This window comes from Camelus ferus, chromosome 35, assembly GCF_009834535.1.
Source record: "Camelus ferus isolate YT-003-E chromosome 35, BCGSAC_Cfer_1.0, whole genome shotgun sequence".
Taxonomy (NCBI): Eukaryota; Metazoa; Chordata; class Mammalia; order Artiodactyla; family Camelidae; genus Camelus; species Camelus ferus.
This window is the reverse complement of record NC_045730.1, coordinates 7,885,937-7,898,118: the sequence shown is the minus strand read 5'-3', so window position 1 is coordinate 7,898,118 and position 12,182 is coordinate 7,885,937. Positions and strand designations below refer to the sequence as shown.

General features: G+C 37.3%; 1 long non-coding RNA gene across 3 annotated transcripts in view; it reads right to left on the bottom strand.

Moving 5' to 3' along the window:
- Positions 1–466: 466 nt before the first annotated feature.
- LOC116661449 overlaps positions 467–12,182 on the bottom strand; it is a 33,786-nt gene continuing 22,070 nt past the window's right edge. The window contains exons 3-4 of one of the 3 annotated variants that reach the window (XR_004317303.1): positions 3,913–4,094; positions 467–885 (exon numbers count right to left, since the gene is read on the bottom strand). This is a non-coding gene — a long non-coding RNA (uncharacterized LOC116661449). Of the gene's footprint in view, positions 886–3,912; positions 4,095–4,123; positions 4,243–12,182 lie in introns of those variants that run through there. The other 2 variants (XR_004317302.1, XR_004317306.1) reach the window with 2 other exon arrangements.

The window sequence follows — 12,182 nt, the reverse complement described above, 5'->3', positions numbered from 1 at the left end:
AAAGATTTACGGATTTTGCCTTAAGAAAGAAGGCCAGACAAGTCATAATTAAATGAATTCAAGAAATAAAAACATGTCATATCCTGGAAACTAGGGCTGCTGCAAGGGTGGACTGTGAAAGAATCAGTATCCAGAAAGGTTTTCTCCATGACTTCCTGTACTCGGCAGGAGATACTCTACTAGCAGGAAGGCAATCCCAAAGATTTCTCACACATAGTGGGAAAAGATATGGGACGCCTCAGTGAGACGCCTCTACCCACTGTCCACCTCCAGAAATAACGTTTAATCTTGTCACTGTGTGGCAAGTCAACACGTAAAACTAACCGTCCCAATCTCCATAGATTGCTAAGTAGACACATTATTATTCCCTTTTCACAGTTAATGGTTTGGAGGTCCAGAGTAGTTGAACAATCTGCCCCAAAGCATAGTTTATAAATGGTGGAGACAGGATTCACACTCAGTCTGGCTCCAGAAATTTTATTCTGAACTATGTTTAGCTGCCTTTCTTTCAAGATGTGCATTCCATTGTAATACTGACGATGATAAATGATGACATAGATACCCATTGATAAGACATGTGCTTTGAATTATTTTTCAGTGAGTTTAATGGTTGGCACTGAGCTAAAGCCTTTACACCCTCTTCTTGTTCCTCTGAGTAGGAGCATCCTCATTGGAGGTGGCTGCCTGAAGCTGGAAGAATGGTCTGGAACTATGGAGCATTAGGGTGGTGGTGTTAAGTCTCAGGCAATTATTAATATCCTCTTTAGATGTTTGAATGTTTAGAGAGCACTCTTCCAAACTGAGTCTGCTTCAAAGTATAATTGAAGGGTCAGATGATTTGCTTCTTACTCAACCTTGTCATAATGAAGAGAATCCACTCCTTACCTGCAAATAGAAACCCTGAAATTAAATTATTATTTATTATAGGAAAGGAGAACATAAAAGCACAAACTTATTTTTTTCCCTTTCCCTTTGAAATCTGTTTCCTTCCTTTACTGTGGAGACAAAAGATTATTAGGAAACTTTTTTTTTTCATGTGCAAGACTTCCTGGCTTTAATATTTCATAAATTTGAAACGTTATGAATTTTATGGCTTAGTAGTTCTTGAGGAAGTGTTTATGTTTACTGTTTATTTTTCTGAGAGCATTTAGAAGAAAGGAAATACTTTAACTCTCATTTGTTATGTTGTAACAGTTCCCAAGCATTCCAATTTATTCTTTAGAACCTCCTGTTAGTGTGAAGTTGGAAGCCTTATTATTTTAGGGACATTTTTAAGCTTTCTTGTTTTTCTTTCCTGGCAGCTTCTAAAACTTCTAGCATTAACTTGAATATTGCAGTTCTGAAATTCAGTGAAAATCATTTAGGACTTGATTATTCCCTGTAGAAACCAACGTAGTGACCAAGTACACATGTCTTCGCTCTCATTACCTCATTTGCTTGTAATCATCAGGGAAAAAAAATCTGAATAAGAAATTTTCCAGAAATTACTGATTTAAATATTTAAAACTTAGAAAGTATATATGGTTGATAAACATTTCTTTGTTTCAAAAAGGATACGTGAAGCACAAACTAACCACTTTGTTTCTTGGTTGCAGTAGAGAAACATATTCTGGAGGGCAAAATAATATAACAGCTGTGATTTCGTTTATAGGACTTCTCCCTCTCACCTTAAATTCAACAAAACTTAGTCAGCAAACATATTTAATGAGAACCTCTAGTATTTACCCCATTCTCAGTTAAGATTGCAGAAATGAATAAGACCACCCACGTAAACAGCACTCAGATCAAAATGTAGAAGATCAGGAGCCCCCCCCCCCCGAAACCTCCCTCATGGTTTCTCATGATTCTTCCCGTCATTACTGCTCCCTTCTTCCCAAAGGTAATTACTCTTTTGACTTCTCACTCCATATGTGAGTTACTGTACTTTTCGAAGAAAAATGGATGATATATATTATCTTGTGTCTTTTTGTTCAACTTTATATTTGTGAAATTCATTCATTGTTGTTGCATTTTGCTGTAGTTTTCATTGTTGTAAAGTATTAGCTATATGGATATTCTGAAAATGATTTATCCATTGTACTATTCATGGACATTTTGGTCTGTTTCTAATTTAGATAGTTTGGAGTTATATGAAGAATGATGCTATGAACATTCTTGGACATGCTTCTTGGTAAACATGTATAGGTACTTTTGCTATGTATGCACCTAAGAATGGAAACATGCCTGAGGATAAATGAATGCTTAGCTTTAATGCAAACTGCCAAAGAGTTTTCACAAGTTTCTGTATCAATTTAGTATCCCACTAGCATGACAGATTCTGCTGTGCCACATCTTTTCCAGCATTTGTCATTGTCATTTTAAATTGCGGTCATTCTATTGTGTACCTCATGTGGTTTTCATTTTCATTTTCCTTTATCTTTAATGAGGGCAAGACCTCTTAATTTTTGGCCACTTAAACTCCCTAGACGTTCTTAATCAGTTTTCTTGCTAATTTTTCTATTGGGTTGTCAAACTTACCTATTTGTAAAAACCCTTTGAATAGTCTTCATTACAAACTCATTGTTGGATATATGTGTTGCAAATACTTTCTCTTACTCTTCGTAATCTTTTGATGAACAAAAATTTCTAGTTTTAATGCAGTCCTCTTTCATTTTATGGCCAGTGAGTTTGGTATCTAATTTGAGAAATGCATTTGTACTCTGACATTGTGAAGATTTTCTCCTGTGTTATCTTCTAGATCCTTGATTGTTTTACCTTTTACATTTAGCTCTCAAACCCACCATACTATTTTTTTTTTTTTTGTGAGTTGGGTTAGGTAGGGGCTAAGTGTCATTTGTATTTTCCAGTTGGCCTGCACAGTTAATGACAAAACCATCTTTTCCACACATCATCAGTTACTAAATTATGGCTTCATATAACAACGTTGATAAACAACAGAAAAACACAATTAAGCCAAAAAAAGCAAGTTGCAGAAGAACATAAAGACTGTGAGTTCAGTGAAATATAGATTAAAACTTGCTGTGAACACATTATAAATAATAACCTGTTTGGGCCACAGCTTTGAAACTATAAAGAAAGTGAAGGTAGTAATAACATATTTGGGAAAGGGGCTGACTCTTAGCAGGGAGGACAAAGGGCAGTATGATAAGTGGCTCAGAGGAGACTTGAAAGGCCCTGGTGAGTGTTCATTTCATTATGATTATTTTCATACATTACAAATTTTTCTGATCTATTCAGTGTTGAAGAGAAATTTAAATGGTGACTGGGAAATGACCCAAGGGCAACCAAAGAGTTTGAATTTCAGCTTATCCCTCTGCTTTCTAAGTCCCTCTTCGCACCTCTTCATTGTCTACCCTTCAGGGTTCTCCTTAGCTTCTCATAGCTTAGCTGTATATTCAAGAAGGTGTTTGTTATACTTTGCCCAGTATTGCTAAGTTTTCTCTTGGGAGGTTTTCCAGGATACGTATTTTTCCACTTTGCAAGAAACTAAAGCCCTCCCATGCACTCCTTCGTCTCTCCAATCCGGGCTCCAGTCCTCCCTGCCCCCGCATTGTGTTGAAACTGTTCGTGTCAAAGACAAAATGTTTTCCAGTTTAGCCAGTCCTACAGATACTTTCTTTCTCTACTCAATTCACTGAATTTAATTTTCTACTGAATTCATTCAGAACAATTGACAGCTCCCTGTACGTTGGTATATTTTCCTTTCTTTGCTGCTATGAAAGCACAATGTTTAAATTTTAGAAGAGTAGGACACTATTACTACCCACTGGACTCTTTTTCTCAGCTTCATTCTCTGTCTCCTCTTCTGCTGATACCTAAATGTTGGGGGTCTCAGGCTTCAGGACTGGATGGGCCATTTTATCTCTTCAGTCTACATAATCTTATCAGTCCCATAACTTTAACTCAACTTACCAATAGCTCCCAAATGTATACCTCCAGCCCTGCTCTCCCATTTTAGGGCCAGATTTGTATATCTGATTGCTTGACACTTCCATCTGCATGTCTAATAGACACCTCAGATTAGCGTTTCAAAAATAGTTCTTGATTTTCCAAGCCTTCTCAAGCCAGTTGGTATCAGTGGAGATTGAATTCAGCTGAAAATAAAAGAATCAGTAAAAGTGGCTTAAAAATACACATTTTAATTCTCTCTGAGAATTGCTCTGAAGGCTTCTTTTTATGTTTCTGATTCATCATCTTGGCAGGTGCTTCCATCTTTTAAACCATTTCAATATCCTTGGTGGTCTTGGCATGCCCGGGTTTCAGGAAGGAAGATGAGGAAAGAGAAAAGGGAATATCACTTAGCTTGAAACAACCTTTTCAGAAATCTCACACATTATTTCCAGTTATATCTTGTTGGCCAGAACTGAGCCAGTGCGCATACACCTAGCTGCAAAAAAAAAAAAAAAAAAAAAAAAAAAAGGAAGGCAAGCGGATTTTAGCTGGACCCATTTCCATCTTTAATAAACTCAGAATGTTGTTACCAAAGAAGGAGAGATTTGGAATCGTGTGGCAGGTAGAGGTCTCTTCCACACGATTTCTCCTTTAGTTCTGCTCATCTAAGTAAACAGAACTCTTGTCCACATAGTGGTTCAAATAAAAATCGTATGGTCATTCTTGATTCCTCCCCACTTCTAATTGATGAGCCAGTCCTTTTATGTTCAAGATGTACTATGGAAACAAAACTATCCCTTTCTCCTTTTCTCCACTATCCCCTTATTATAAGCCATCATCATCTCCTGGGTAAATGTACGATTGCAGTGGACTCCTGTGAGGTCTCTTTTCTTCCAGTCTTTATCACCCATCCTCTTTAAAGCAGCCAGTGTGGTTTGGTTTTGCCTGTTTGCTGCTTTCCTCAGTAAAGCCACATCCGCTTCCTACGTAAGAGCTTTCCGTGGCTTCCTATTGTACGTAAAGTAAAAATCAGCTTCTTCACAGTGGCCTGCACGAGCATCTCACCCTCTGCTCACCTTTTCCAGCCGCAAAAGCACATCAAGGTCTTGCCATTTCAGGACTCTTGTGCCAGAACATGCTCCTTCCAGCTGTTCAGGATTTTGTTTGTTGTCTGTCTCCCACCACTGGAACATCGGCTCCATGAGAAAAGGAGCTTGTCAGAACTTTTCTACCATTTTACCCGCACCTGGAGGAAGAACTGCCTGCCTCCCAGTGGTGCTCAGTATTGCTGAGTGAACAAATCTATTTGTGGGCTATATGAAATTTTTATTTCTTATTATGGCTTATATTCTAAATATTCTGAATATTCCATAATGACCATGAGGTTTGAATGTTAAAAAGGTTTACTTTAATGACAACATTAAATGATTAGTAGGGTATAATTATTATATCTGAAGTTAATTAAAGTCTACTAATACTTTACAGCAGCACTTATAATATGTAAAATGGGGGCTAGGAACCACAGGTAAAACACATCAGGCACTCATTGTAACCTCAAGAAGCTTACAATTCAGGAACTTAGGAATAAGCATAGCTATTTATATTCTAACCCAGACCCTGGTAAGCACTAAGATACATAAATCAGATGCAAATTTATGATTTATGTAATAAATCATACTGGTACAGCTAATATACTGTACTGTAGAAACATGGTCTCCCATGCAGCGGTTACATAGGCAAATTCAAGTTGTGGCTTGTTGCAGCAAAAAGTTTCTTCAATACTGATTGACAATTTTGTTATTATTTACCCCAGAAGCAAATTGAAAACAAAAATAATAAAAAACACCACTCCCTGAAGCAAGTTTCCGAGCGTACCTGCCATTACTTTGCAGGTACAGGGGGAGTTCTTTCCCAGCACGTGGCCTACATGCTATTTAGCTTACTTCAGAGAACATGAGCAGCATGCCCCGAATGTGCTGATTAATTTGATTTTTTAAAATTATATTAATAGCCTCAGGGAAAGGCACCATTAGAAATTCAAAGTAGAAAAACTTTAAGACCTCCAGAGAGTTCTAGAGGTAGGGTATAAGTGAATTAAAAAGGGAAACAATAAACTCAGTTTATTTTAAAGAATAAATGCCTCATGACATTGAGAGGTGTTCAGTAAGCTGTTAATATATTAGTCTTGCTTCTTATAAATAAAGTGTTGCAAAATTCAGTAATGTTATGTTATTTTAAATTCACTTTGATGATTTATCTTCTATTTTCTTAGTTATTTCTTGAGAGGTATTTATAGTTATAGTTTTATTAATATGAGGCATACTAGATATAAACTACTTAGTAATAATAGATACCATTTAATGTACAGTGTACTCTGAAAAGGTTTTAGTGTGCAAACAGTGTACTCTGTAAAGGTTAAGGGGTATTTAATATCTCATTTTTCCTATATTCTGTATAAAGCCTAAACATTGCTGGGTTCATCTTAAGTATCTAATATTTATTTGTTTTATTCTAATTTTGAGAAAACACTGTATTGAGTATTATAAATGAAAGTATTCTCCACTCTGTCATTTATTAAATGGAATAGTCTAGCTGGTTTTTCATATACTGCATAATTGCTAAATTTTCCCCTAGTTGTAAATCGTATAGTTTTCTTTCTTTCTCTGCCCCCCTCCTTCTTTCTCTCCTTCTTGTTCTTTCTCATTCTTTCTCTCTGCCTCTGTATCTGTCTTTTCTTCTTTTCCCCTTCCTTCCTTCCTTCCTTCCTTCCTTCCTTCCTTCCTTCCTTCCTTCCTTCCTTCCTTCCTTCCTGGGTCTGTGAGCATCCTTTCCCAGTTCTACATACAATCATTCACTCACAAATATTTATTGAATGCCTACCACTAAAATACCAGCTGTTGTTCCACTTACTAGGATTCAGCAGTGAGTGAACAAGAATAAGCAATGAACAACCAACTCTTTGCATTTTGGGGGAGTTCAGAGTTTGTAGTCCTGTGAGGGAAGACTGATTCATTCACTTGTTCTTCCACGGTGCCTAGAAGAGGACATTTATTCTGTTGATACTTTAAGGGAAAAGCGATGAATACTTTGAAAAAGCAGTTTTGTCCTTGATGAACTATGAACACTGGATGGCCTCAGAGAGATTGAACCAAAGAGACAAAGAGTAGGTAATTAAAGGCAATTTCTGTTTTTTTAACTTGTTCACCTTCCATAGACTTTTCATTTTCACAAATTATACACTAATGTCCCTAAACACCTTTCATTACTCTGAATTCAGACCTGTATATGTGTAGCTGACAAACATTTCAAGCTGTCATCAAAAAAGAACTTTCCCAGACTGTAGTTCAATTTCAGTAACATCACCATTCATGCCTACCAGTTTTTGTAATTATTTTAACGTTACTATTTTGTCTTCATCACTTTATGAAAAATATGAAAAGTGGAAAGCATGCTAACTCAGCAGGCAAGAAGTATGACTCATGAACCCAATATATTTGAAGTAACAGTGGACAATTTAAAGTTTGAAAAAATTATGCTGTAATCAGATTCTCAGTAGATTTAAGTTTACTATGTATTTGATTGTCAAAACAAATTTAAGAACATGTGAAATGCTGGAATTTCATCATTAATGATTTCTAACAAAAAAAAAGGATAGCTTTATTCTTTAAACTCTGAGAAGAGAAACTCTTCCTGTATTTGCCTAACATTTGACTGCCATACATGAGGTTTTAACACATGTTATCAGAAACGCATGAAGTGTTAAAATGAGCCCACAAGTGGGGGTGTCTGGGAAACACTTGGTGGTGGTATTGCCACTCTGCACCAAAAATACACCTTTCCTTTATTTCTCCTTTTTTCTTTTCTTCTTCCATAACCTTTATTGTTCCTATATGCCTTTTCTCTGCTAATGCATTAGGCCTGTTACTGACACCTAAAGGGACCCTCAGGCATTGCAGAACTCATACTAGAGCTAGAAAAGCTGGAGTGGGTTAACTTCTATGAATTTTAAATACTTGATACTTTTTGAACCTGTGTGCTTTTTTCTTTCATTTTTTAAGAATGCTCCATAGAGTTTGAGGAGATCTGTTAACCTTAGAAATGCTTGACTGGCATAGCATGGCATAGAGGGAGACGTGTATGTGTAATAATTCTGGATTAAAAACTTGGCTCTGTCATTAATCAGCTGCATAACCCTGAGCTACTTATATACTTAGAAAGGCAGTTTCTTTCTTTATAAAATGTGTATTAAAATATTGATCACTCATTGTGAAGGTTAGATATAGATGTATACAAAGCATCTGCATATAGTAGATATTCAATAAATCATATTATTGCCATGATGCTCAATATCGTGATTATTTTTCCTATTATACTGGAGTAAATTACTATTATATTTAAAACATGGATACAATTTAATGAAAGTAAAAATTCTCCCTTTAAAAAACTTAAAAGTGAGGCAAGATCAACACAGCAGAGTAGAAGGACATAAAGCTCACCTACCCCCACAAACACATCAAAAATACATCCACATGTGCAACAGTTCTCACAACAAACCAACTGAAATCTGGTAGACCTCTTACACGACCAAAGCTGCAAGAAAAAGCCCCGCACAACCATGTAAGACCACCCCCCCCCCAATGCATTTTGCCAGGACTGGGGCCTCTGGGAGGGAGCTGTGAAAATGGAAAGGTTCCCTTTCCCTGGGAACCCCCCTCACTGGCTGGGAGGTCCGCTGGGACAGACAGAGGGCTGAAGGAGTCTGGTCTCTGCTTGCAAGGAGTATGCACATGCTGACTTGCTAGCATTCAAGACAGAGAGAGACAGGTGCTTACGGCTGCCACTTTCCAGCCCAAAACATGTGCCAGGTGGTGCTGAAACTCGGCCTCAGCAGACAGACTCTGGGATAGGACTCAGTCTAGCTGTGCAGACAGCCCAATGGGCCTGGACTGTGGTCCAGACTGCCGTTGTCAGCATTTGCACAGCAGGGAGCAGCTCTGGTGGCAGGCTTTGTGAGTGCACACACAGCAGAGGCAGGGCTGAAATTAGAGCCCATTATCAGTGCTTCCACAGTCAGGGTGGGTCCAGCCAGCAGTAGGGGACTTTGTTGGTGCAACACTGGGTGGCAGGCAGTGTCAGAGATTCACATGTGCCCTGCAGACAGCCCCTGGGTAGGAGTATGCAGCTGTCCCTTTCCCAGCAGAGCACTCCACTTCCACCTGCCTCACACTGAGCTAGGAGCCAGATCTGGAGCAGGCAGTCCCTGGAAGAGTCTTGACATAGAGGTAGCACAACCACCTTGATTTCTGCAGTCACAGTGCCCTGGCCTGCAGCTCTAGCCTATCATTAAGTCTGAGAAATACAGTGGAGAAAGGGATGAAACACTGAACTGCCTCTGGGTAGAAGTGAGGACACCTGCATGATCAGTGCATAGGCTCATTGTGACCAAACACAAGCCTCACTAGCTTCAATGCTCACCCCTTTGGGGACAGAACACACACTTAAAGCTCTGTTTCACCTATTGATCCTAACCCTCAGAGCTTCTACTCCAACAACTGGGGAGCAGACCCCACTCCCAACAGGACTGTGACAGCCATAGCAAATAGGGGGCCCCACCCAGCTTCCAGTGCAGGTAATGTCACCACACACCAATTACACCCCCTATTAAGGAGATAATGGCCAGCACACTCTGCAGAAAGACATGGCAGGCATTGATACCAAAAACAGCCTTTGCACCAAAAATATTGGACTCACACTATCTACACAGGGACGCTGCTACATAAAAACAGCCCTTCAAGACTACAGTAGATAAGTGTTTCTCCTAAATTCATAGAGACAGAGAAATTTAAGTAAAATGAAAAACCAGAGGAAATAAACCCAATTAAAAGAGCAAGAGAAATCCCCTGAAAGAAAAAATGAAACAGATCTGTTTAGTCTACTAGACTCCCAAGTTCAGAAAGAAGGTAATAAAAATGCTAAAGGAATTAAGAAAGCTTATCAATAGAAATGCAGATCACTGTACAAGGAACTAGAAGCTATAAAGAAGAATCAAGCAAAATTAGACAGCTGCCAACGTAAAAATTGAGCTAAAAGCAATGAATAGCAGACTGAATAATGCAGAAGAATGATTAAGTGATCTGGAAGATAGAATAATGGAAATCATCCAATCAAAATAGCAGACAAAGACAAAAATTTAAAAAAATATGAAAGCAACATATGAGATCTATGGGATAATATAAAAAGTATGCCAACCTACACATAATAGGGGTTCCAGATAGAGAAGAAACAAGGATCAAAATGTATTTGAAGAAATTATGGCTCAAAACTTCCCAAGCCTAAAGAAGGAAACATATCCAGATACAGGTACCACAGAGGGTCCCAGACAAGATGTACCCAAACAGATCTGCACCAAGACATACAATTAAAATGGCAAAAGTTAAAGATAAATGGAGGATTCTAAAGGCAGCAAGAGGAAAACAAAGAGTCATTTACAGGGGAATCCCCATAAAGCTATCAGCTGATTTCTCTATTGAAACTTTGCAGTCCAGAGGGGAATGGAATGATATATTCCAAGTCCTCAAAGGAGAAAACCTGCAACCTAGGATACTCTACCCAGCAAGATTTTCATTTAGAATAGGAGAAACAAAGAGTTTCTCAGCCAAGCAAAGACTAAAAGAATACAGCAATTCTAAACCTAACCTAAAAGAAATTGAAAGGTCTTCTCTAAATAGAAAAGAAGCCAAAATCTATAGGAAAGGGAAAAACACAACAGGAAAGGCAAATATATGAAAATACTGAAGATCACTTAAATAAACCAGTACATTGATTAAAAACAATTTTAAAAATTGTAAAAAAAACCCCTGTAATTAACAGTCAGAGGATAAACATGAAGATGTAAAATAGGATATCAAATCACAAAGTGTGGGGGAGGGGAATAAAAATGTAGATCTTTTAGAATATGTTTGAACGTATATGACAATCAGTCTATAAAAAGCAGATATAGTTATAGGTTAGCATACTTGAAAACCAAGATAACCACAAATCAAAAACACACAAGAGACTCACAAAAACCAAAAAGAAAGGAACTCAAGCATAATACAAAAGAATACCATCAAACCACAAAAGGAAAAACAAAGAGAAGAAGAAAGAAGAACCATAAAATCAACTGGAAAACAAGGTTTAAAATGGCACTAAGTGCATACTTAATAATTACTTTAAATGTCAAGGGACTAAATACTCTGATCAGAAGACACAGAGTGGCAGATCAGATAACAAAACAAGAATGTACAATATGCTGCCTACAAGGGACTCACTTTAGAGCAAAGACACACAGAAACTGAAATTCACTTTGCACCAAAAGATGGAGAGGATGGAAAAAGATATTTTATGCAAATGGAAACAATTAGAAAGTGGGGGTAGCAGCATTTGTATCAGACAAAATAGACTTTTAAAAAGAGTCCATACAGAAAGATAAAGAAGGATACTATATAGTGATAAGGGGGTCAATACAAGAAGAGGATATCACAGTCATTAATATATAAGCACCCAATATAGGAGCACCTAAATATATAAAACAGATACTAATAGACATTATAAAGAGAGAGATTGATAGGGATACAATATTAGTAGAAGCCTTTTACACCCCACTAACATCAATGGACAGGTCTTCAAGACAGAAAATCAGTAAAGTAGCAGCCTAAATGACACAACAGTTGGACTTAATTGATATTTACAGGACACTACATCCAAGAAAAACAGAATACATACTCTTTTTAAGCATGCATGGAACATCTTCTGGGATAGACCACATGCCTGAACACCAAACAAGCCTCAGTATATTTAAGCAAACAGAAATTACTGCAAGAATCTTTTCTGACCACAGCAGTATGAAACTAGAGATCAAACACAGAAAGAAAAAAAGAAAAATGATTCCATGGAGTCTAAACAACATGCTAATAATAATAAAAAATAAGGTCAATGGTGAAATCAAAGAAGAAATCCGAGAATACCTTTAAAAAAAATGAAAACATAACTTTACAAAATCTATGGGATGCAGCAAAAGCAACACTAAGAGGGAAGTTCAAAATGATAACGGCCTTCCTCAAGAAACAAAAAACATCTCAAATAATCTGACCTACCAACTAAAAGGATTAGAAAAAGAAAAAGCAAAACCCAAAGCCAACAGAAGGAAGGAAATAATAAAGATTAGAGAGAAAATAAATAAGAGATCAAAAAGCAGTAGATAAGATCAATAAAACCAAGAGCTGTGTTTTTTAAAGAATAAATAAAATAGA